At 49.9% G+C, this 27,021-nt stretch overlaps 4 non-coding genes across 4 annotated transcripts; all 4 read left to right on the forward strand.

Annotated features, from left to right (window-relative positions):
* The first annotated feature begins 231 nt into the window (after positions 1–231).
* Positions 232–303, forward strand: TRNAC-GCA (transfer RNA cysteine (anticodon GCA)). The gene has a single exon. It is a non-coding gene; the product is annotated as a tRNA-Cys (tRNA).
* Positions 304–7,126: 6,823 nt separating this feature from the next.
* On the forward strand, positions 7,127–7,197 carry TRNAC-GCA (transfer RNA cysteine (anticodon GCA)). Its single transcript has one exon. It is a non-coding gene; the product is annotated as a tRNA-Cys (tRNA).
* Positions 7,198–14,018: 6,821 nt separating this feature from the next.
* On the forward strand, positions 14,019–14,090 carry TRNAC-GCA (transfer RNA cysteine (anticodon GCA)). The gene has a single exon. It is a non-coding gene; the product is annotated as a tRNA-Cys (tRNA).
* A 6,829-nt stretch (positions 14,091–20,919) lies between these two features.
* Positions 20,920–20,991, forward strand: TRNAC-GCA (transfer RNA cysteine (anticodon GCA)). The gene has a single exon. It is a non-coding gene; the product is annotated as a tRNA-Cys (tRNA).
* The last annotated feature ends 6,030 nt before the right edge of the window (positions 20,992–27,021 follow it).

Consider the following 27,021-nt stretch of genomic DNA (forward strand, 5'->3'; position numbering starts at 1 on the left):
CATTTCCTTGCTGCGCCCTGCTACCTTCGGGTCAGGTGCGCTCTACAAATTGAATAAACAAACAACCAAAGTCCCCTCTCCCTGGTCAGTAGAGTGCAAAACCATCAGGAGGGAAAGCATCTCTCTGGTCACTCTCATACTCGTGCTGCTGCCCTTTCTTGCACAATCTCCTGTGCTGACTTCATGCACAAACAATGGTTAAGAAAAAGCAGAGGCCCACCTCTGTCATCTGGGGATATAGCTCAGTGGTAGAGCATTTGACTGCAGATCAAGAGGTCCCTTGTTCAAATCCGGGTGTCCCCTTCTTTTTATCATTTATTATTCTAAAACTTACTTTCTCAGTTCATTAAGAATTGCCTTTCTTTTCTGTGCAAAGCTGACATCCGTGAACAGTCGCTGCTCTGAAATGTGGAACTTTAAAATACTTTCTTAAATTTTCTAAATTGAAATATCTCTACGGTTGAAAACTCGAAAGAAGAACACATCACATCCATGTTTTTGTTTTTAGCTCTGAAGTCAGTATTTACACGGAGCTCTTAACACATAACATCGCTGCAAAGGTCACTTAACCTGCTGTGCTACCTATGCAGATTTCTTCTTTAGGACTCATCACTCAAATTACAAAGAATCCAGTCTCAGATGTGGTTCTCTGATCGTGAGCACTGCACTACCAGCAGTGCCATTCATATGCATGCCTTAAAAGAGTAGCGTCAGTGCCCACAGTCTCGTTTAAGCTATACATTTGGAAACTGAAAGCACAGGTGTTCCTACTTTCCCAACTCACTGGTAGGACGCGGCGGTAGGGGGGAGGCGACACTTGTAGCACATATAATCGCCTGTGTGGTACTAGGGGACGGAGATATTCATATCTGCACGACCGGCAACTTTGTAACAGACTGTGAAGCCTTCCCGGTTCGTTCAGACTATGAATCCCTCCGCCGGGGACCCTGTGACCGCGTTAATGCAGGCCCTAGAGGCCTTTAGGACCGACATGGCCACTGCCACGACTGCCATTCACCACCGCCTTGATGCCCTCCAGAGTACACGTTTTCCCTTGCCCGGTGATGATGACGAACCCGGTCCTGCCTCTCCAGCCCAGCCTGCCCCGACTTCAGCCCCCGTTCCCACTCCAGTGTTGCTCCCGTTGACTCCCCCTCTTGCTGCTCCAGAACGCTTCCAGGGTGAACCCCGGAAATATCGCACCTTCATAAATCAGTGTAAATTACATTTCTTATGCAAACCTCAAGCTTTTCCCGACTCTGTCACTAAGGCCGCTTTCCTTCTGTCTCATTTGTCCGGGGTAGCTGCCACTTGGGCAAATCCATTGTTGGAAAACGATCACCCTGCCTTATACGATTTCGATCTGCTGGTCGCAGAAATGGCTAAGGTATTCAATACCCGTTACAAGGCCCAGGCACGGGACCTGGAATTACTTGATCTCACACAGGGTAGGCAAACATTGATAGAATATATCACCCGTTTGAACCAATTGGCCGCAGAAACTTCCTGGCCAGAGGAAAAAAAGGCGATCGTTTTCTACCGGGGCTTGTCCAATGCCATGAAAGATGCTCTGTCGGTGGTTCCTGCTCTGACTTCTGTTTTTTCGGATCTAGTTGATCTCACACTGCAGTTAGACGCCCGCAGATCCGAGCAGAAGGCAGAAGCGACATTTGCTAGTCACTCTTCCCCGGCACCTCCATCTACCAGTCCCGAACCCATGCAAATAGGCGGGATCCGCAGTCCAATAACACCGACTGAAAGGGAACGTCGGAGGACAGATAACACCTGCTTTTATTGCGGACTCAACGGGCACTATGTGAAAGAATGCCCTCGACGTCCCAGAAACAAGACTCCGTTTTTTCAGAAGGCTCGCCCATGAGAGAGGGGGCACCAGCGAGCCCTTCATTGACCCCCACTGAACCCGCCTTTGGTCCAATCAGACCCATAGTAGTGCAGGCCTTATTAAAACCAACCAGGGAGATCACACACACTGTCTATCCTGTGATCGATTCAGGGGCCACTGGCTGCTTCATGGACATCGCTTTAGCCCATAGTCTTAACTTAATCAAAAAGGAGCATCCTGAGCCCGTACAAGCAGTCAATGGCACGTCCCTGACTTCTGGCCCGATCAGACATCAAACGGCCCCTCTTGAGGTGGTAATACAAGGCACACATAAAGAGACCCTGTCATTCGATCTCATCACTACACCGCAGTTCGGTATCATTGTAGGTATCCCCTGGTTGAGGCAACATAACCCTTTGATCAATTGGGGAACAGGACATGTATCGTTTGAGTCAGAGTTATGTCAACATTTTTGCCTGATAGAACCAGACTCCCTTGTTTCTCCTGCCACAATTCTTGGCGCCATGGCCTCCTCCCGACTCACTGATGACACAGCAGAGGCTACCACATTACATACCGTAGGGGCCATCTCGGTTAGCATCCCTGTTGAATACCAAGATTTCCACATGGTTTTCGATAAGGCATCCACGGAGGGTTTGCCCCCGCATAGGGCCTACAATTGTCCTATTGATCTCATTCCAGATGCCCCCATACCAAAGGGGAGGATCTACTCGTTGTCACCTTCCGAGGAACAAGCCCTGAAGGATTACATACAGCAGGCTCTGCGTCTAGGTCATATCTGTCCCTCCTGTTCCCCAGCTGCTAGCCCCATTTTCTTTGTGCCAAAGAAGGAAGGTGATCTACGCCCGTGCGTGGACTATAGACGGTTGAATGCCATCACCATCAAAAACAGGTATCCTATTCCACTCATTTCTACGCTGTTAGATAAGTTAACGGCCGCCTCTATCTTTACCAAGTTTGGACTTGAGAGGGGCGTACAATCTGATCCGCATGCGGCGTGGGGACGAGTGGAAAACGGCCTTTTGTTCTCGACAGGGGTTGTTTGAGTACACCGTGATGCCCTTTGGGCTCTGTAACGCTCCTGCCACATTCCAACGCTTCATCAATGATGTATTATCTGACATTCTTGATGTATTCGTGGTGGTCTATTTAGATGATATCTTGATCTTCTCATCCTCTCTGGATGACCATATCGGGCATGTAAGAGAAGTCCTCTCTCGCCTCAAAAGAAACGCCTTGTTCGCCAAACCCGAAAAGTGTTTGTTTCATTCTCAAGAAGTAGAGTTCCTGGGTTTTCACATTACACCCGGTGGGTTGACCATGAATCAGACAAAAGTGCGTGCAATCACGGAGTGGCCTACCCCCGTCAAACTCAAACAACTCCAATCGTTTCTCGGCTTTGCCAACTTTTACAGGCGATTCATCGCCGGCTTTTCTGCCATCGTTTCTCCCCTGACCGCCCTCACCAGCCCTCATGTCCCCTTCATCTGGACACCTGACCACCAAGGGGCCTTAGAGGCACTCAAGTCCAGGTTTGTTTCTGCCCCTGTGCTACAACACCCTTACCCGGAGATTCCGTTTGTTGTAGAGGCGGATGCCTCCTCTTTCGCGTTAGGTGCCATACTTTCTCAACCTTGTTCTGCTACTGGGCTTTTGCATCCTATAGCTTATCATTCACGGAAATTCTCGACAGCCGAGTCCCATTATACCGTAACAGAAAAGGAACTGTTAGCCATTAAGGATGCACTTCAAACCTGGCGTCACCATCTAATGGGGGCAAAGCATCAAACGGTGGTGTACACAGATCATAAAAACCTGCAGGATCTTGCCTCTCTGAAATGTGTGAACAGTAGGCAGGTGCGTTGGCATTTATTCTTCGCCGCATTCGATTTTGTGGTAAAGCATAGGCCAGCATTCGCTCATGGTAAAGCGGATGCACTTTCACGTTCTCCTGGGGGAGTATTGCTTTCCACATTTCCGGACACATTATTGGGAAAGGGCCATGTCATCTGCCTATGTACACCGACCCCAACCATGCTTACCACGATTAAAGATTGGACCTGCCAACACCGGCACATACTCACTGAATGGGACATTACACTTCAGGAGGGACTGCCATTCATTCAAGGGAAATTATTCCTCCCCACTAGCGATGTATGCAATCAGGCACTTGCCTGGTCTCATGATGCTGCCATCAACGGACATCCAGGGCAACAACGTACCTTGGAGTTATTACGACGTTGGTGTTGGTGGCCGTGAATGGGAAGGGATGTAGCGAACTATGTAAACACCTGTGCGATCTGTGCCCAATGTAAATCACGCAGGGGATGTCCTTTGGGTTTGCTCCAACCTCTACCCATTCCCCCCAAACCATGGCACACGGTCTCTATGGACCTTATCACAGACTTACCCCGCAGAAAGGGGTATGATACCATCTGGGTCATCGTTGATTCTTATACTAAAATGGCCCGTTTCATTCCCTGCACTGGCGTGCCATCAGCCCCGACCTTGGCCCGTTTGTTTTTTAGGTCTGTCTTTTGTCTTTTCGGCCTCCCACAAGTCATCATATCAGACCGTGGAGCACAATTCACGTCCTGTTTTTGGCGTTCTCTGACCAAGCTCCTGGGTATTGATGCCCGCTTCTCCTCGGCCTATCACCCGGAAAGTAATGGACAGACGGAAAGGGTGAATCAGGCTCTAGAACAGTTTTTGCGCTGCCTGACCCTTCAGTATCAAGACTCCTGGTTCGATCTGCTCCATCTCGCTGAATTTGCCTACAATAATGCATGGCACTCGGCCACCGGCTTTTCTCCTTTCTATTCCATGTATGGCCAACACCCACGCACCCTTCTACTTCCGGACTTTCCTTCTGCCACCCCTGCTGCTACTGCTTGTGCCCGCGATCTAACTGAGGTTCATGCCCAAACCATGATCCATCTCCGTGAGGCACAGACAGCTATGAAGAAGAAGGCAGACAGGAAACGAGCAGTAGCACCTGTGTATCATGTAGGGGACCGTGTTTGGTTGTCAACTCGCCATGTACACATCCCTGGCTGTCGCAAACTTCTGCCCCACTTTGTCGGCCCCTACAGAATTGCTAAAGTCCTGAACCCTGTAGCCTTGCGCCTTGCTATTCCATCTGCTTGGCGTATACACCCGGTTTTTCATACTTCCCTCCTTAAACCATACCTTGCCCCTACCCGGGTCCATACTCCACCTGCTCCTGTTTCAGTCTCCACACCCGATGTCTTTGAGGTCAGTGCCATTTTGGGTTCCCGTCTGCACAGAGGTCGGCTCCAATACCTCGTGGACTGGTTGGGCTACGGTCCGGAGGAGCGCTCTTGGGTTCCATCTCGGGGCGTCCAGGCCCCGCTTCTTGTTGCGCGCTTCCATAAGGACCATCCCTCCTGCCCACAAGGTCGTGGGCCTTTGAGGGGGGACTCTGTTACATCTTCCACGTCCTCTACCTTACGAACTCCTATGTTTCCCACAGACTCACGTTTCGACACACCCACATTACGTAGCCCCCGATGCTTACCTCTGGGTGCGCAGACAAGGCGGCACCATTGCACTCGTCATGTCAGGGGGGTCCATGGCAGGCTTGGTGTCTATCGCCCTTCTCTCCGTTGGCAATGTAATTGGAGGTTCCCATTTGGCCGCAATCACCGTTGCTCGTGTGGACCTGATCGTCACGTGAGGAGACCAAACGCAATCGGTATCACGTGACGACCCCCACGCCTCAACGTTTCCTTGTTGAGCATCACGTGATTTTCTCCAATGGTTTAAATGCATTCAGAAACACCGAAACCTTGCTTCACAGCTGGTCTTTCTCTTGGACATTGCTACGCTTCGAATTTACCAGGAACTTTTGGTCACTCGACAGCGGTCTGCCTAAAGGATTGCTTTCTCTGAACCCTGAACTTGCCTTGATTAGCTCTGGAACTCTTGGTTTACTCGACCACGGCCTGATTAACGGATTTTCTCCACGAACCACGATTTTTGGAACCTGGGCCTATGACCCCTCACTAGGCGTTCGCCTGATCAAGCACTTCAAACTCCAGTGCTTACTATCATCATACCAGAGGTTGTGGAAACCTATCCGAACCCGAGCTCAGGTCCAATCACTCTCCTTCCTTTCCGGGTGGTCCTACAGTACACATACAGTACACATAGGTAAGAACGTTTAGTTTCTATTCCTAGATACTCTGTAAAATTGCATTTCGCCTTGTACTAATCCCTCCTTGCCTTACAGCGCTCAAAGGGTCCTTCCGGCAGTTCCTGACTCCAGACTCGACGAACTACCACACACCTGTGGCCTCAAGGATTGCACAGGCAGTGTTCATATAATCGCCTGTGTGGTACTTGGGGGCGGAGGTATTCATATCTGCACGACCGGCAACTTTGTAACAAAGGGCTACCAACCTTAACCCTTTGTGCTGTGCATGGCCAGGAAGCTCATCATGTTCCAGGTGGTACGAAGAAAAACTGAGGCCTCCTGCATAAGGGCCGGTTATACCTCCAGAGAAGGGGCAGAGCCAACAAAGAAGAGCTTAGAAAGGGCTCTGGGCAGAGGGAGATCCTCTCAAAGGTAAGTACTGAGACAAGGAAGCGGGACGTGGAGGTAATGGCACTATACCGCCAACCAACATAACACATTTGCCTTCTGTTGCGCCTTTATGGGACAGGGGCCCCTGGGGGGAAGTGACATCACAGAGGGACAAACCAAACCAGTGGGTAGGGGGAGAAGGGACTGGGAAAGGAAGCGGGACATGGTGGAAGGAAAAGAAAGTAATACAGCTGCTGTTCCCCACCTTATATTGAGTGCCCCATAGCGCGTGTCTCCTTACGCTCACATTTCCTAATAGACCTATATAGCACCTCTTGCCTCTTTCCCCTTCTCTACCCTTTACTATCGACAACCCAATGTAAATAATTTGGCTAAAATGTTGTAACGACACATTCTGAGCTCTAACTTTGTGTATCTCATTTGTCAATGTATACTGTTTACCATTCTGTAACTTTGTAAGCTTTGCATTTCCTTGCTGCGCCTGCTACCTTCGGGTCAGGTGCGCTCTACAAATTGAATAAACAAACAACCAAAGCCCCCTCTCCCTGGTCAGTAGAGTGCAAAACCATCAGGAGGGAAAGCATCTCTCTGGTCACTCTCATACTCGTGCTGCTGCCCTTTCTTGCACAATCTCCTGTGCTGACTTCATGCACAAACAATGGTTAAGAAAAAGCAGAGGCCCACCTCTGTCATCTGGGGATATAGCTCAGTGGTAGAGCATTTGACTGCAGATCAAGAGGTCCCGGTTCAAATCCGGGTGTCCCCTTCTTTTTATCATTTATTATTCTAAAACTTACTTTCTCAGTTCATTAAGAATTGCCTTTCTTTTCTGTGCAAAGCTGACATCCGTGAACAGTCGCTGCTCTGAAATGTGGAACTTTAAAATACTTTCTTAAATTTTCTAAATTGAAATATCTCTACGGTTGAAAACTCGAAAGAAGAACACATCACATCCATGTTTTTGTTTTTAGCTCTGAAGTCAGTATTTACACGGAGCTCTTAACACATAACATCGCTGCAAAGGTCACTTAACCTGCTGTGCTACCTATGCAGATTTCTTCTTTAGGACTCATCACTCAAATTACAAAGAATCCAGTCTCAGATGTGGTTCTCTGATCGTGAGCACTGCACTACCAGCAGTGCCATTCATATGCATGCCTTAAAAGAGTAGCGTCAGTGCCCACAGTCTCGTTTAAGCTATACATTTGGAAACTGAAAGCACAGGTGTTCCTACTTTCCCAACTCACTGGTAGGACGCGGCGGTAGGGGGGAGGCGACACTTGTAGCACATATAATCGCCTGTGTGGTACTAGGGGACGGAGATATTCATATCTGCACGACCGGCAACTTTGTAACAGACTGTGAAGCCTTCCCGGTTCGTTCAGACTATGAATCCCTCCGCCGGGGACCCTGTGACCGCGTTAATGCAGGCCCTAGAGGCCCTTAGGACCGACATGGCCACTGCCACGACTGCCATTCACCACCGCCTTGATGCCCTCCAGAGTACACGTTTTCCCTTGCCCGGTGATGATGACGAACCCGGTCCTGCCTCTCCAGCCCAGCCTGCCCCGACTTCAGCCCCCGTTCCCACTCCAGTGTTGCTCCCGTTGACTCCCCCTCTTGCTGCTCCAGAACGCTTCCAGGGTGAACCCCGGAAATATCGCACCTTCATAAATCAGTGTAAATTACATTTCTTATGCAAACCTCAAGCTTTTCCCGACTCTGTCACTAAGGCCGCTTTCCTTCTGTCTCATTTGTCCGGGGTAGCTGCCACTTGGGCAAATCCATTGTTGGAAAACGATCACCCTGCCTTATACGATTTCGATCTGCTGGTCGCAGAAATGGCAAAGGTATTCAATACCCGTTACAAGGCCCAGGCACGGGACCTGGAATTACTTGATCTCACACAGGGTAGGCAAACATTGATAGAATATATCACCCGTTTTAACCAATTGGCCGCAGAAACTTCCTGGCCAGAGGAAAAAAAGGCGTTAGTTTTCTACCAGGGCTTGTCCAAGGCCATGAAAGATGCTCTGTCGGTGGTTCCTGCTCTGACTTCTGTTTTTTCGGATCTAGTTGATCTCACACTGCAGTTAGACGCCCGCAGATCCGAGCAGAAGGCAGAAGCGACATTTGCTAGTCACTCTTCCCCGGCACCTCCATCTACCAGTCCCGAACCCATGCAAATAGGCGGGATCCGCAGTCCAATAACACCGACTGAAAGGGAACGTCGGAGGACAGATAACACCTGCTTTTATTGCGGACTCAACGGGCACTATGTGAAAGAATGCCCTCGACGTCCCAGAAACAAGACTCCGTTTTTTCAGAAGGCTCGCCCATGAGAGAGGGGGCACCAGCGAGCCCTTCATTGACCCCCACTGAACCCGCCTTTGGTCCAATCAGACCCATAGTAGTGCAGGCCTTATTAAAACCAACCAGGGAGATCACACACACTGTCTATCCTGTGATCGATTCAGGGGCCACTGGCTGCTTCATGGACATCGCTTTAGCCCATAGTCTTAACTTAATCAAAAAGGAGCATCCTGAGCCCGTACAAGCAGTCAATGGCACGTCCCTGACTTCTGGCCCGATCAGACATCAAACGGCCCCTCTTGAGGTGGTAATACAAGGCACACATAAAGAGACCCTGTCATTCGATCTCATCACTACACCGCAGTTCGGTATCGTTGTAGGTATCCCCTGGTTGAGGCAACATAACCCTTTGATCAATTGGGGAACAGGACATGTATCGTTTGAGTCAGAGTTATGTCAACATTTTTGCCTGATAGAACCAGACTCCCTTGTTTCTCCTGCCACAATTCTTGGCGCCATGGCCTCCTCCCGACTCACTGATGACACAGCAGAGGCTACCACATTACATACCGTAGGGGCCATCTCGGTTAGCATCCCTGTTGAATACCAAGATTTCCACATGGTTTTCGATAAGGCATCCACGGAGGGTTTGCCCCCGCATAGGGCCTACAATTGTCCTATTGATCTCATTCCAGATGCCCCCATACCAAAGGGGAGGATCTACTCGTTGTCACCTTCCGAGGAACAAGCCCTGAAGGATTACATACAGCAGGCTCTGCGTCTAGGTCATATCTGTCCCTCCTGTTCCCCAGCTGCTAGCCCCATTTTCTTTGTGCCAAAGAAGGAAGGTGATCTACACCCGTGCGTGGACGATAGACGGTTGAATGCCATCACCATCAAAAACAGGTATCCTATTCCACTCATTTCTAAGCTGTTAGATTAGTTAACGGCCGCCTCTATCTTTACCAAGTTTGGACTTGAGAGGGGCGTACAATCTGATCCGCATGCGGCGTGGGGACGAGTGGAAAACGGCCTTTTGTTCTCGACAGGGGTTGTTTGAGTACACCGTGATGCCCTTTGGGCTCTGTAACGCTCCTGCCACATTCCAACGCTTCATCAATGATGTATTATCTGACATTCTTGATGAATTCGTGGTGGTCTGTTTAGATGATATCTTGATCTTCTCATCCTCTCTGGATGACCATATCGGGCATGTAAGAGAAGTCCTCTCTCGCCTCAAAAGAAACGCCTTGTTCGCCAAACCCGAAAAGTGTTTGTTTCATTCTCAAGAAGTAGAGTTCCTGGGTTTTCACATTACACCCGGTGGGTTGACCATGAATCAGACAAAAGTGCGTGCAATCACGGAGTGGCCTACCCCCGTCAAACTCAAACAACTCCAATCGTTTCTCGGCTTTGCTAACTTTTACAGGCGATTCATCGCCGGCTTTTCTGCCATCGTTTCTCCCCTGACCGCCCTCACCAGCCCTCATGTCCCCTTCATCTGGACACCTGACCACCAAGGGGCCTTAGAGGCACTCAAGTCCAGGTTTGTTTCTGCCCCTGTGCTACAACACCCTTACCCGGAGATTCCGTTTGTTGTAGAGGCGGATGCCTCCTCTTTCGCGTTAGGTGCCATACTTTCTCAACCTTGTTCTGCTACTGGGCTTTTGCATCCTATAGCTTATCATTCACGGAAATTCTCGACAGCCGAGTCCCATTATACCGTAACAGAAAAGGAACTGTTAGCCATTAAGGATGCACTTCAAACCTGGCGTCACCATCTAATGGGGGCAAAGCATCAAACGGTGGTGTACACAGATCATAAAAACCTGCAGGATCTTGCCTCTCTGAAATGTGTGAACAGTAGGTAGGTGCGTTGGCATTTATTCTTCGCCGCATTCGATTTTGTGGTAAAGCATAGGCCAGCATTCGCTCATGGTAAAGCGGATGCACTTTCACGTTCTCCTGGGGGAGTATTGCTTTCCACATTTCCGGACACATTATTGGGAAAGGGCCATGTCATCTGCCTATGTACACCGACCCCAACCATGCTTACCACGATTAAAGATTGGACCTGCCAACACCGGCACATACTCACTGAATGGGACATTACACTTCAGGAGGGACTGCCATTCATTCAAGGGAAATTATTCCTCCCCACTAGCGATGTATGCAATCAGGCACTTGCCTGGTCTCATGATGCTGCCATCAACGGACATCCAGGGCAACAACGTACCTTGGAGTTATTACGACGTTGGTGTTGGTGGCCGTCAATGGGAAGGGATGTAGCGAACTATGTAAACACCTGTGCGATCTGTGCCCAATGTAAATCACGCAGGGGACGTCCTTTGGGTTTGCTCCAAACTCTACCCATTCCCCCCAAACCATGGCACACGGTCTCTATGGACCTTATCACAGACTTACCCCGCAGACAGGGGTATGATACCATCTGGGTCATCGTTGATTCTTATACTAAAATGGCCCGTTTCATTCCCTGCACTGGCGTGCCATCAGCCCCGACCTTGGCCCGTTTGTTTTTTAGGTCTGTCTTTTGTCTTTTCGGCCTCCCACAAGTCATCATATCAGACCGTGGAGCACAATTCACGTCCTGTTTTTGGCGTTCTCTGACCAAGCTCCTGGGTATTGATGCCCGCTTCTCCTCGGCCTATCACCCGGAAAGTAATGGACAGACGGAAAGGGTGAATCAGGCTCTAGAACAGTTTTTGCGCTGCCTGACCCTTCAGTATCAAGACTCCTGGTTCGATCTGCTCCATCTCGCTGAATTTGCCTACAATAATGCATGGCACTCGGCCACCGGCTTTTCTCCTTTCTATTCCATGTATGGCCAACACCCACGCACCCTTCTACTTCCGGACTTTCCTTCTGCCACCCCTGCTGCTACTGCTTGTGCCCGCGATCTAACTGAGGTTCATGCCCAAACCATGATCCATCTCCGTGAGGCACAGACAGCTATGAAGAAGAAGGCAGACAGGAAACGAGCAGTAGCACCTGTGTATCATGTAGGGGACCGTGTTTGGTTGTCAACTCGCCATGTACACATCCCTGGCTGTCGCAAACTTCTGCCCCGCTTTGTCGGCCCCTACAGAATTGCTAAAGTCCTGAACCCTGTAGCCTTGCGCCTTGCTATTCCATCTGCTTGGCGTATACACCCGGTTTTTCATACTTCCCTCCTTAAACCATACCTTGCCCCTACCCGGGTCCATACTCCACCTGCTCCTGTTTCAGTCTCCACACCCGATGTCTTTGAGGTCAGTGCCATTTTGGGTTCCCGTCTGCACAGAGGTCGGCTCCAATACCTCGTGGACTGGTTGGGCTACGGTCCAGAGGAGCGCTCTTGGGTTCCATCTCGGGGCGTCCAGGCCCCGCTTCTTGTTGCGCGCTTCCATAAGGACCATCCCTCCTGCCCACAAGGTCGTGGGCCTTTGAGGGGGGACTCTGTTACATCTTCCACGTCCTCTACCTTACGAACTCCTATGTTTCCCACAGACTCACGTTTCGACACACCCACATTACGTAGCCCCCGATGCTTACCTCTGGGTGCGCAGACAAGGCGGCACCATTGCACTCGTCATGTCAGGGGGGTCCATGGCAGGCTTGGTGTCTATCGTCCTTCTCTCCGTTGGCAATGTAATTGGAGGTTCCCATTTGGCCGCAATCACCGTTGCTCGTGTGGACCTGATCGTCACGTGAGGAGACCAAACGCAATCGGTATCACGTGACGACCCCCACGCCTCAACGTTTCCTTGTTGAGCATCACGTGATTTTCTCCAATGGTTTAAATGCATTCAGAAACACCGAAACCTTGCTTCACAGCTGGTCTTTCTCTTGGGCATTGCTACGCTTCGAATTTACCAGGAACTTTTGGTCACTCGACAGCGGTCTGCCTAAAGGATTGCTTTCTCTGAACCCTGAACTTGCCTTGATTAGCTCTAGAACTCTTGGTTTACTCGACCACGGCCTGATTAACGGATTTTCTCCACGAACCACGATTTTTGGAACCTGGGCCTATGACCTCTCACTAGGCGTTCGCCTGATCAAGCACTTCAAACTCCAGTGCTTACCATCATCATACCAGAGGTTGTGGAAACCTATCCGAACCCAACCTCAGGTCCAATCACTCTCCTTCCTTTCCGGGTGGTCCTACAGTACACATACAGTACACATAGGTAAGAACGTTTAGTTTCTATTCCTAGATACTCTGTAAAATTGCATTTCGCCTTGTACTAATCCCTCCTTGCTTACAGCGCTCAAAGGGTCCTTCCGGCAGTTCCTGACTCCAGACTCGACGAACTACCACACCTGTGGCCTCAAGGATTGCACAGGCAGTGTTCATATAATCGCCTGTGTGGTACTTGGGGGCGGAGGTATTCATATCTGCACGACCGGCAACTTTGTAACAAAGGGCTACCAACCTTAACCCTTTGTGCTGTGCATGGCCAGGAAGCTCATCATGTTCCAGGTGGTACGAAGAAAAACTGAGGCCTCCTGCATAAGGGCCGGTTATACCTCCAGAGAAGGGGCAGAGCCAACAAAGAAGAGCTTAGAAAGGGCTCTGGGCAGAGGGAGATCCTCTCAAAGGTAAGTACTGAGACAAGGAAGCGGGACGTGGAGGTAATGGCACTATACCGCCAACCAACATAACACATTTGCCTTCTGTTGCGCCTTTATGGGACAGGGGCCCCTGGGGGGAAGTGACATCACAGAGGGACAAACCAAACCAGTGGGTAGGGGGAGAAGGGACTGGGAAAGGAAGCGGGACATGGTGGAAGGAAAAGAAAGTAATACAGCTGCTGTTCCCCACCTTATATTGAGTGCCCCATAGCGCGTGTCTCCTTACGCTCACATTTCCTAATAGACCTATATAGCACCTCTTGCCTCTTTCCGCTTCTCTACCCTTTACTATCGACAACCCAATGTAAATAATTTGGCTAAAATGTTGTAACGACACATTCTGAGCTCTAACTTTGTGTATCTCATTTGTCAATGTATACTGTTTACCATTCTGTAACTTTGTAAGCTTTGCATTTCCTTGCTGCGCCCTGCTACCTTCGGGTCAGGTGCGCTCTACAAATTGAATAAACAAACAACCAAAGCCCCCTCTCCCTGGTCAGTAGAGTGCAAAACCATCAGGAGGGAAAGCATCTCTCTGGTCACTCTCATACTCGTGCTGCTGCCCTTTCTTGCACAATCTCCTGTGCTGACTTCATGCACAAACAATGGTTAAGAAAAAGCAGAGGCCCACCTCGGTCATCTGGGGATATAGCTCAGTGGTAGAGCATTTGACTGCAGATCAAGAGGTCCCCGGTTCAAATCCGGGTGTCCCCTTCTTTTTATCATTTATTATTCTAAAACTTACTTTCTCAGTTCATTAAGAATTGCCTTTCTTTTCTGTGCAAAGCTGACATCTGTGAACAGTCGCTGCTCTGAAATGTGGAACTTTAAAATACTTTCTTAAATTTTCTAAATTGAAATATCTCTACGGTTGAAAACTCGAAAGAAGAACACATCACATCCATGCTTTTGTTTTTAGCTCTGAAGTCAGTATTTACACGGAGCTCTTAACACATAACATCGCTGCAAAGGTCACTTAACCTGCTGTGCTACCTATGCAGATTTCTTCTTTAGGACTCATCACTCAAATTATAAAGAATCCAGTCTCAGATGTGGTTCTCTGATCGTGAGCACTGCACTACCAGCAGTGCCATTCATATGCATGCCTTAAAAGAGTAGCGTCAGTGCCCACAGTCTCGTTTAAGCTATACATTTGGAAACTGAAAGCACAGGTGTTCCTACTTTCCCAACTCACTGGTAGGACGCGGCGGTAGGGGGGAGGCGACACTTGTAGCACATATAATCGCCTGTGTGGTACTAGGGGACGGAGATATTCATATCTGCACGACCGGCAACTTTGTAACAGACTGTGAAGCCTTCCCGGTTCGTTCAGACTATGAATCCCTCCGCCGGGGACCCTGTGACCGCGTTAATGCAGGCCCTAGAGGCCCTTAGGACCGACATGGCCACTGCCACGACTGCCATTCACCACCGCCTTGATGCCCTCCAGAGTACACGTTTTCCCTTGCCCGGTGATGATGACGAACCCGGTCCTGCCTCTCCAGCCCAGCCTGCCCCGACTTCAGCCCCCGTTCCCACTCCAGTGTTGCTCCCGTTGACTCCCCCTCTTGCTGCTCCAGAACGCTTCCAGGGTGAACCCCGGAAATATCGCACCTTCATAAATCAGTGTAAATTACATTTCTTATGCAAACCTCAGGCTTTTCCCGACTCTGTCACTAAGGCCGCTTTCCTTCTGTCTCATTTGTCCGGGGTAGCTGCCACTTGGGCAAATCCATTGTTGGAAAACGATCACCCTGCCTTATACGATTTCGATCTGCTGGTCGCAGAAATGGCAAAGGTATTCAATACCCGTTACAAGGCCCAGGCACGGGACCTGGAATTACTTGATCTCACACAGGGTAGGCAAACATTGATAGAATATATCACCCGTTTTAACCAATTGGCCGCAGAAACTTCCTGGCCAGAGGAAAAAAAGGCGATCGTTTTCTACCGGGGCTTGTCCAATGCCATGAAAGATGCTCTGTCGGTGGTTCCTGCTCTGACTTGTGTTTTTTCGGATCTAGTTGATCTCACACTGCAGTTAGACGCCCGCAGATCCGAGCAGAAGGCAGAAGCGACATTTGCTAGTCACTCTTCCCCGGCACCTCCATCTACCAGTCCCGAACCCATGCAAATAGGCGGGATCCGCAGTCCAATAACACCGACTGAAAGGGAACGTCGGAGGACAGATAACACCTGCTTTTATTGCGGACTCAACGGGCACTATGTGAAAGAATGCCCTCGACGTCCCAGAAACAAGACTCCGTTTTTTCAGAAGGCTCGCCCATGAGAGAGGGGGCACCAGCGAGCCCTTCATTGACCCCCACTGAACCCGCCTTTGGTCCAATCAGACCCATAGTAGTGCAGGCCTTATTAAAACCAACCAGGGAGATCACACACACTGTCTATCCTGTGATCGATTCAGGGGCCACTGGCTGCTTCATGGACATCGCTTTAGCCCATAGTCTTAACTTAATCAAAAAGGAGCATCCTGAGCCCGTACAAGCAGTCAATGGCACGTCCCTGACTTCTGGCCCGATCAGACATCAAACGGCCCCTCTTGAGGTGGTAATACAAGGCACACATAAAGAGACCCTGTCATTCGATCTCATCACTACACCGCAGTTCGGTATCATTGTAGGTATCCCCTGGTTGAGGCAACATAACCCTTTGATCAATTGGGGAACAGGACATGTATCGTTTGAGTCAGAGTTATGTCAACATTTTTGCCTGATAGAACCAGACTCCCTTGTTTCTCCTGCCACAATTCTTGGCGCCATGGCCTCCTCCCGACTCACTGATGACACAGCAGAGGCTACCACATTACATACCGTAGGGGCCATCTCGGTTAGCATCCCTGTTGAATACCAAGATTTCCACATGGTTTTCGATAAGGCATCCACGGAGGGTTTGCCCCCGCATAGGGCCTACAATTGTCCTATTGATCTCATTCCAGATGCCCCCATACCAAAGGGGAGGATCTACTCGTTGTCACCTTCCGAGGAACAAGCCCTGAAGGATTACATACAGCAGGCTCTGCGTCTAGGTCATATCTGTCCCTCCTGTTCCCCAGCTGCTAGCCCCATTTTCTTTGTGCCAAAGAAGGAAGGTGATCTACGCCCGTGCGTGGACTATAGACGGTTGAATGCCATCACCATCAAAAACAGGTATCCTATTCCACTCATTTCTACGCTGTTAGATAAGTTAACGGCCGCCTCTATCTTTACCAAGTTTGGACTTGAGAGGGGCGTACAATCTGATCCGCATGCGGCGTGGGGACGAGTGGAAAACGGCCTTTTGTTCTCGACAGGGGTTGTTTGAGTACACCGTGATGCCCTTTGGGCTCTGTAACGCTCCTGCCACATTCCAACGCTTCATCAATGATGTATTATCTGACATTCTTGATGTATTCGTGGTGGTCTATTTAGATGATATCTTGATCTTCTCATCCTCTCTGGATGACCATATCGGGCATGTAAGAGAAGTCCTCTCTCGCCTCAAAAGAAACGCCTTGTTCGCCAAACCCGAAAAGTGTTTGTTTCATTCTCAAGAAGTAGAGTTCCTGGGTTTTCACATTACACCCGGTGGGTTGACTATGAATCAGACAAAAGTGCGTGCAATCACGGAGTGGCCTACCCCCGTCAAACTCAAACAACTCCAATCGTTTCTCGGCTTTGCCAACTTTTACAGGCGATTCATCGCCGGCTTTTCTGCCATCGTTTCTCCCCTGACCGCCCTCACCAGCCCTCATGTCCCCTTCATCTGGACACCTGACCACCAAGGGGCCTTAGAGGCACTCAAGTCCAGGTTTGTTTCTGCCCCTGTGCTACAACACCCTTACCCGGAGATTCCGTTTGTTGTAGAGGCGGATGCCTCCTCTTTCGCGTTAGGTGCCATACTTTCTCAACCTTGTTCTGCTACTGGGCTTTTGCATCCTATAGCTTATCATTCACGGAAATTCTCGACAGCCGAGTCCCATTATACCGTAACAGAAAAGGAACTGTTAGCCATTAAGGATGCACTTCAAACCTGGCGTCACCATCTAATGGGGGCAAAGCATCAAACGGTGGTGTACACAGATCATAAAAACCTGCAGGATCTTGCCTCTCTGAAATGTGTGAACAGTAGGCAGGTGCGTTGGCATTTATTCTTCGCCGCATTCGATTTTGTGGTAAAGCATAGGCCAGCATTCGCTCATGGTAAAGCGGATGCACTTTCACGTTCTCCTGGGGGAGTATTGCTTTCCACATTTCCGGACACATTATTGGGAAAGGGCCATGTCATCTGCCTATGTACACCGACCCCAACCATGCTTACCACGATTAAAGATTGGACCTGCCAACACCGGCACATACTCACTGAATGGGACATTACACTTCAGGAGGGACTGCCATTCATTCAAGGGAAATTATTCCTCCCCACTAGCGATGTATGCAATCAGGCACTTGCCTGGTCTCATGATGCTGCCATCAACGGACATCCAGGGCAACAACGTACCTTCGAGTTATTACGACGTTGGTGTTGGTGGCCGTCAATGGGAAGGGATGTAGCGAACTATGTAAACACCTGTGCGATCTGTGCCCAATGTAAATCACGCAGGGGACGTCCTTTGGGTTTGCTCCAACCTCTACCCATTCCCCCCAAACCATGGCACACGGTCTCTATGGACCTTATCACAGACTTACCCCGCAGACAGGGGTATGATACCATCTGGGTCATCGTTGATTCTTATACTAAAATGGCCCGTTTCATTCCCTGCACTGGCGTGCCATCAGCCCCGACCTTGGCCCGTTTGTTTTTTAGGTCTGTCTTTTGTCTTTTCGGCCTCCCACAAGTCATCATATCAGACCGTGGAGCACAATTCACGTCCTGTTTTTGGCGTTCTCTGACCAAGCTCCTGGGTATTGATGCCCGCTTCTCCTCGGCCTATCACCCGGAAAGTAATGGACAGACGGAAAGGGTGAATCAGGCTCTAGAACAGTTTTTGCGCTGCCTGACCCTTCAGTATCAAGACTCCTGGTTCGATCTGCTCCATCTCGCTGAATTTGCCTACAATAATGCATGGCACTCGGCCACCGGCTTTTCTCCTTTCTATTCCATGTATGGCCAACACCCACGCACCCTTCTACTTCCGGACTTTCCTTCTGCCACCCCTGCTGCTACTGCTTGTGCCCGCGATCTAACTGAGGTTCATGCCGAAACCATGATCCATCTCTGTGAGGCACAGACAGCTATGAAGAAGAAGGCAGACAGGAAACGAGCAGTAGCACCTGTGTATCATGTAGGGGACCGTGTTTGGTTGTCAACTCGCCATGTACACATCCCTGGCTGTCGCAAACTTCTGCCCCGCTTTGTCGGCCCCTACAGAATTGCTAAAGTCCTGAACCCTGTAGCCTTGCGCCTTGCTATTCCATCTGCTTGGCGTATACACCCGGTTTTTCATACTTCCCTCCTTAAACCATACCTTGCCCCTACCCGGGTCCATACTCCACCTGCTCCTGTTTCAGTCTCCACACCCGATGTCTTTGAGGTCAGTGCCATTTTGGGTTCCCGTCTGCACAGAGGTCGGCTCCAATACCTCGTGGACTGGTTGGGCTACGGTCCGGAGGAGCGCTCTTGGGTTCCATCTCGGGGCGTCCAGGCCCCGCTTCTTGTTTCTTGTTGCGCGCTTCCATAAGGACCATCCCTCCTGCCCACAAGGTCGTGGGCCTTTGAGGGGGGACTCTGTTACATCTTCCACGTCCTCTACCTTACGAACTCCTATGTTTCCCACAGACTCACGTTTCGACACACCCACATTACGTAGCCCCCGATGCTTACCTCTGGGTGCGCAGACAAGGCGGCACCATTGCACTCGTCATGTCAGGGGGGTCCATGGCAGGCTTGGTGTCTATCGCCCTTCTCTCCGTTGGCAATGTAATTGGAGGTTCCCATTTGGCCGCAATCACCGTTGCTCGTGTGGACCTGATCGTCACATGAGGAGACCAAACGCAATCGGTATCACGTGACGACCCCCACGCCTCAACGTTTCCTTGTTGAGCATCACGTGATTTTCTCCAATGGTTTAAATGCATTCAGAAACACCGAAACCTTGCTTCACAGCTGGTCTTTCTCTTGGACATTGCTACGCTTCGAATTTACCAGGAACTTTTGGTCACTCGACAGCGGTCTGCCTAAAGGATTGCTTTCTCTGAACCCTGAACTTGCCTTGATTAGCTCTGGAACTCTTGGTTTACTCGACCACGGCCTGATTAATGGATTTTCTCCACGAACCACGATTTTTGGAACCTGGGCCTATGACCTCTCACTAGGCGTTCGCCTGATCAAGCACTTCAAACTCCAGTGCTTACCATCATCATACCAGAGGTTGTGGAAACCTATCCGAACCCGAGCTCAGGTCCAATCACTCTCCTTCCTTTCCGGGTGGTCCTACAGTACACACACAGTACACATAGGTAAGAACGTTTAGTTTCTATTCCTAGATACTCTGTAAAATTGCATTTCGCCTTGTACTAATCCCTCCTTGCCTTACAGCGCTCAAAGGGTCCTTCCGGCAGTTCCTGACTCCAGACTCGACGAACTACCACACCTGTGGCCTCAAGGATTGCACAGGCAGTGTTCATATAATCGCCTGTGTGGTACTTGGGGGCGGAGGTATTCATATCTGCACGACCGGCAACTTTGTAACAAAGGGCTACCAACCTTAACCCTTTGTGCTGTGCATGGCCAGGAAGCTCATCATGTTCCAGGTGGTACGAAGAAAAACTGAGGCCTCCTGCATAAGGGCCGGTTATACCTCCAGAGAAGGGGCAGAGCCAACAAAGAAGAGCTTAGAAAGGGCTCTGGGCAGAAGGAGATCCTCTCAAAGGTAAGTACTGAGACAAGGAAGCGGGAAGTGGAGGTAATGGCACTATACCGCCAACCAACATAACACATTTGCCTTCTGTTGCGCCTTTATGGGACAGGGGCCCCTGGGGGGAAGTGACATCACAGAGGGACAAACCAAACCAGTGGGTAGGGGGAGAAGGGACTGGGAAAGGAAGCGGGACATGGTGGAAGGAAAAGAAAGTAATACAGCTGCTGTTCCCCACCTTATATTGAGTGCCCCATAGCGCGTGTCTCCTTACGCTCACATTTCCTAATAGACCTATATAGCACCTCTTGCCTCTTTCCCCTTCTCTACCCTTTACTATCGACAACCCAATGTAAATAATTTGGCTAAAATGTTGTAACGACACATTCTGAGCTCTAACTTTGTGTATCTCATTTGTCAATGTATACTGTTTACCATTCTGTAACTTTGTAAGCTTTGCATTTCCTTGCTGCGCCCTGCTACCTTCGGGTCAGGTGCGCTCTACAAATTGAATAAACAAACAACCAAAGCCCCCTCTCCCTGGTCAGTAGAGTGCAAAACCATCAGGAGGGAAAGCATCTCTCTGGTCACTCTCATACTCGTGCTGCTGCCCTTTCTTGCACAATCTCCTGTGCTGACTTCATGCAGAAACAATGGTTAAGAAAAAGCAGAGGCCCACCTCTGTCATCTGGGGATATAGGTCAGTGGTAGAGCATTTGACTGCAGATCAAGAGGTCCCCGGTTCAAATCCGGGTGTCCCCTTCTTTTTATCATTTATTATTCTAAAACTTACTTTCTCAGTTCATTAAGAATTGCCTTTCTTTTCTGTGCAAAGCTGACATCCGTGAACAGTCGCTGCTCTGAAATGTGGAACTTTAAAATACTTTCTTAAATTTTCTAAATTGAAATATCTCTACGGTTGAAAACTCGAAAGAAGAACACATCACATCCATGTTTTTGTTTTTAGCTCTGAAGTCAGTATTTACACGGAGCTCTTAACACATAACATCGCTGCAAAGGTCACTTAACCTGCTGTGCTACCTATGCAGATTTCTTCTTTAGGACTCATCACTCAAATTACAAAGAATCCAGTCTCAGATGTGGTTCTCTGATCGTGAGCACTGCACTACCAGCAGTGCCATTCATATGCATGCCTTAAAAGATTAGCGTCAGTGCCCACAGTCTCGTTTAAGCTATACATTTGGAAACTGAAAGCACAGGTGTTCCTACTTTCCCAACTCACTGGTAGGACGTGGCGGTAGGGGGGAGGCGACACTTGTAGCACATATAATCGCCTGTGTGGTACTAGGGGACGGAGATATTCATATCTGCACGACCGGCAACTTTGTAACAGACTGTGAAGCCTTCCCGGTTCGTTCAGACTATGAATCCCTCCGCCGGGGACCCTGTGACCGCGTTAATGCAGGCCCTAGAGGCCCTTAGGACCGACATGGCCACTGCCACGACTGCCATTCACCACCGCCTTGATGCCCTCCAGAGTACACGTTTTCCCTTGCCCGGTGATGATGACGAACCCGGTCCTGCCTCTCCAGCCCAGCCTGCCCCGACTTCAGCCCCCGTTCCCACTCCAGTGTTGCTCCCATTGACTCCCCCTCTTGCTGCTCCAGAACGCTTCCAGGGTGAACCCCGGAAATATCGCACCTTCATAAATCAGTGTAAATTACATTTCTTATGCAAACCTCAAGCTTTTCCCGACTCTGTCACTAAGGCCGCTTTCCTTCTGTCTCATTTGTCCGGGGTAGCTGCCACTTGGGCAAATCCATTGTTGGAAAACGATCACCCTGCCTTATACGATTTCGATCTGCTGGTCGCAGAAATGGCAAAGGTATTCAATACCCGTTACAAGGCCCAGGCACGGGACCTGGAATTACTTGATCTCACACAGGGTAGGCAAACATTGACAGAATATATCACCCGTTTTAACCAATTGGCCGCAGAAACTTCCTGGCCAGAGGAAAAAAAGGCGATCGTTTTCTACCGGGGCTTGTCCAATGCCATGAAAGATGCTCTGTCGGTGGTTCCTGCTCTGACTTCTGTTTTTTCGGATCTAGTTGATCTCACACTGCAGTTAGACGCCCGCAGATCCGAGCAGAAGGCAGAAGCGACATTTGCTAGTCACTCTTCCCCGGCACCTCCATCTACCAGTCCCGAACCCATGCAAATAGGCGGGATCCGCAGTCCAATAACACCGACTGAAAGGGAACGTCGGAGGACAGATAACACCTGCTTTTATTGCGGACTCAACGGGCACTATGTGAAAGAATGCCCTCGACGTCCCAGAAACAAGACTCCGTTTTTTCAGAAGGCTCGCCCATGAGAGAGGGGGCACCAGCGAGCCCTTCATTGACCCCCACTGAACCCGCCTTTGGTCCAATCAGACCCATAGTAGTGCAGGCCTTATTAAAACCAACCAGGGAGATCACACACACTGTCTATCCTGTGATCGATTCAGGGGCCACTGGCTGCTTCATGGACATCGCTTTAGCCCATAGTCTTAACTTAATCAAAAAGGAGCATCCTGAGCCCGTACAAGCAGTCAATGGCACGTCCCTGACTTCTGGCCCGATCAGACATCAAACGGCCCCTCTTGAGGTGGTAATACAAGGCACACATAAAGAGACCCTGTCATTCGATCTCATCACTACACCGCAGTTCGGTATCGTTGTAGGTATCCCCTGGTTGAGGCAACATAACCCTTTGATCAATTGGGGAACAGGACATGTATCGTTTGAGTCAGAGTTATGTCAACATTTTTGCCTGATAGAACCAGACTCCCTTGTTTCTCCTGCCACAATTCTTGGCGCCATGGCCTCCTCCCGACTCACTGATGACACAGCAGAGGCTACCACATTACATACCGTAGGGGCCATCTCGGTTAGCATCCCTGTTGAATACCAAGATTTCCACATGGTTTTCGATAAGGCATCCACGGAGGGTTTGCCCCCGCATAGGGCCTACAATTGTCCTATTGATCTCATTCCAGATGCCCCCATACCAAAGGGGAGGATCTACTCGTTGTCACCTTCCGAGGAACAAGCCCTGAAGGATTACATACAGCAGGCTCTGCGTCTAGGTCATATCTGTCCCTCCTGTTCCCCAGCTGCTAGCCCCATTTTCTTTGTGCCAAAGAAGGAAGGTGATCTACGCCCGTGCGTGGACTATAGACGGTTGAATGCCATCACCATCAAAAACAGGTATCCTATTCCACTCATTTCTACGCTGTTAGATAAGTTAACGGCCGCCTCTATCTTTACCAAGTTTGGACTTGAGAGGGGCGTACAATCTGATCCGCATGCGGCGTGGGGACGAGTGGAAAACGGCCTTTTGTTCTCGACAGGGGTTGTTTGAGTACACCGTGATGCCCTTTGGGCTCTGTAACGCTCCTGCCACATTCCAACGCTTCATCAATGATGTATTATCTGACATTCTTGATGTATTCGTGGTGGTCTATTTAGATGATATCTTGATCTTCTCATCCTCTCTGGATGACCATATCGGGCATGTAAGAGAAGTCCTCTCTCGCCTCAAAAGAAACGCCTTGTTCGCCAAACCCGAAAAGTGTTTGTTTCATTCTCAAGAAGTAGAGTTCCTGGGTTTTCACATTACACCCGGTGGGTTGACCATGAATCAGACAAAAGTGCGTGCAATCACGGAGTGGCCTACCTCCGTCAAACTCAAACAACTCCAATCGTTTCTCGGCTTTGCCAACTTTTACAGGCGATTCATCGCCGGCTTTTCTGCCATCGTTTCTCCCCTGACCGCCCTCACCAGCCCTCATGTCCCCTTCATCTGGACACCTGACCACCAAGGGGCCTTAGAGGCACTCAAGTCCAGGTTTGTTTCTGCCCCTGTGCTACAACACCCTTACCCGGAGATTCCGTTTGTTGTAGAGGCGGATGCCTCCTCTTTCGCGTTAGGTGCCATACTTTCTCAACCTTGTTCTGCTACTGGGCTTTTGCATCCTATAGCTTATCATTCACGGAAATTCTCGACAGCCGAGTCCCATTATACCGTAACAGAAAAGGAACTGTTAGCCATTAAGGATGCACTTCAAACCTGGCGTCACCATCTAATGGGGGCAAAGCATCAAACGGTGGTGTACACAGATCATAAAAACCTGCAGGATCTTGCCTCTCTGAAATGTGTGAACAGTAGGCCAGTGCGTTGGCATTTATTCTTCGCCGCATTCGATTTTGTGGTAAAGCATAGGCCAGCATTCGCTCATGGTAAAGCGGATGCACTTTCACGTTCTCCTGGGGGAGTATTGCTTTCCACATTTCCGGACACATTATTGGGAAAGGGCCATGTCATCTGCCTATGTACACCGACCCCAACCATGCTTACCACGATTAAAGATTGGACCTGCCAACACCGGCACATACTCACTGAATGGGACATTACACTTCAGGAGGGACTGCCATTCATTCAAGGGAAATTATTCCTCCCCACTAGCGATGTATGCAATCAGGCACTTGCCTGGTCTCATGATGCTGCCATCAACGGACATCCAGGGCAACAACGTACCTTGGAGTTATTACGACGTTGGTGTTGGTGGCCGTCAATGGGAAGGGATGTAGCGAACTATGTAAACACCTGTGCGATCTGTGCCCAATGTAAATCACGCAGGGGACGTCCTTTGGGTTTGCTCCAACCTCTACCCATTCCTCCCAAACCATGGCACACGGTCTCTATGGACCTTATCACAGACTTCCCCCGCAGACAGGGGTATGATACCATCTGGGTCATCGTTGATTCTTATACTAAAATGGCCCGTTTCATTCCCTGCACTGGCGTGCCATCATCCCCGACCTTGGCCCGTTTGTTTTTTAGGTCTGTCTTTTGTCTTTTCGGCCTCCCACAAGTCATCATATCAGACCGTGGAGCACAATTCACGTCCTGTTTTTGGCGTTCTCTGACCAAGCTCCTGGGTATTGATGCCCGCTTCTCCTCGGCCTATCACCCGGAAAGTAATGGACAGACGGAAAGGGTGAATCAGGCTCTAGAACAGTTTTTGCGCTGCCTGACCCTTCAGTATCAAGACTCCTGGTTCGATCTGCTCCATCTCGCTGAATTTGCCTACAATAATGCATGGCACTCGGCCACCGGCTTTTCTCCTTTCTATTCCATGTATGGCCAACACCCACGCACCCTTCTACTTCCGGACTTTCCTTCTGCCACCCCTGCTGCTACTGCTTGTGCCCGCGATCTAACTGAGGTTCATGCCCAAACCATGATCCATCTCTGTGAGGCACAGACAGCTATGAAGAAGAAGGCAGACAGGAAACGAGCAGTAGCACCTGTGTATCATGTAGGGGACCGTGTTTGGTTGTCAACTCGCCATGTACACATCCCTGGCTGTCGCAAACTTCTGCCCCGCTTTGTCGGCCCCTACAGAATTGCTAAAGTCCTGAACCCTGTAGCCTTGCGCCTTGCTATTCCATCTGCTTGGCGTATACACCCGGTTTTTCATACTTCCCTCCTTAAACCATACCTTGCCCCTACCCGGGTCCATACTCCACCTGCTCCTATTTCAGTCTCCACACCCGATGTCTTTGAGGTCAGTGCCATTTTGGGTTCCCGTCTGCACAGAGGTCGGCTCCAATACCTCGTGGACTGGTTGGGCTACGGTCCGGAGGAGCGCTCTTGGGTTCCATCTCGGGGCGTCCAGGCCCCGCTTCTTGTTGCGCGCTTCCATAAGGACCATCCCTCCTGCCCACAAGGTCGTGGGCCTTTGAGGGGGGACTCTGTTACATCTTCCACGTCCTCTACCTTACGAACTCCTATGTTTCCCACAGACTCACGTTTCGACACACCCACATTACATAGCCCCCGATGCTTACCTCTGGGTGCGCAGACAAGGCGGCACCATTGCACTCGTCATGTCAGGGGGGTCCATGGCAGGCTTGGTGTCTATCGCCCTTCTCTCCGTTGGCAATGTAATTGGAGGTTCCCATTTGGCCGCAATCACCGTTGCTCGTGTGGACCTGATCGTCACGTGAGGAGACCAAACGCAATCGGTATCACGTGACGACCCCCACGCCTCAACGTTTCCTTGTTGAGCATCACGTGATTTTCTCCAATGGTTTAAATGCATTCAGAAACACCGAAACCTTGCTTCACAGCTGGTCTTTCTCTTGGACATTGCTACGCTTCGAATTTACCAGGAACTTTTGGTCACTCGACAGCGGTCTGCCTAAAGGATTGCTTTCTCTGAACCCTGAACTTGCCTTGATTAGCTCTGGAACTCTTGGTTTACTCGACCACGGCCCGATTAACGGATTTTCTCCACGAACCACGATTTTTGGAACCTGGGCCTATGACCTCTCACTAGGCGTTCGCCTGATCAAGCACTTCAAACTCCAGTGCTTACCATCATCATACCAGAGGTTGTGGAAACCTATCCGAACCCGAGCTCAGGTCCAATCACTCTCCTTCCTTTCCGGGTGGTCCTACAGTACACATACAGTACACATAGGTAAGAACGTTTAGTTTCTATTCCTAGATACTCTGTAAAATTGCATTTCGCCTTGTACTAATCCCTCCTTGCCTTACAGCGCTCAAAGGGTCCTTCCGGCAGTTCCTGACTCCAGACTCGACGAACTACCACACCTGTGGCCTCAAGGATTGCACAGGCAGTGTTCATATAATCGCCTGTGTGGTACTTGGGGGCGGAGGTATTCATATCTGCACGACCGGCAACTTTGTAACAAAGGGCTACCAACCTTAACCCTTTGTGCTGTGCATGGCCAGGAAGCTCATCATGTTCCAGGT

The sequence above is a fragment of the Ambystoma mexicanum genome, chromosome 1p, assembly GCF_040938575.1.
Source record: "Ambystoma mexicanum isolate Mex_15411 chromosome 1p, UKY_AmexF1_1, whole genome shotgun sequence".
Classification (NCBI taxonomy): Eukaryota; Metazoa; Chordata; class Amphibia; order Caudata; family Ambystomatidae; genus Ambystoma; species Ambystoma mexicanum.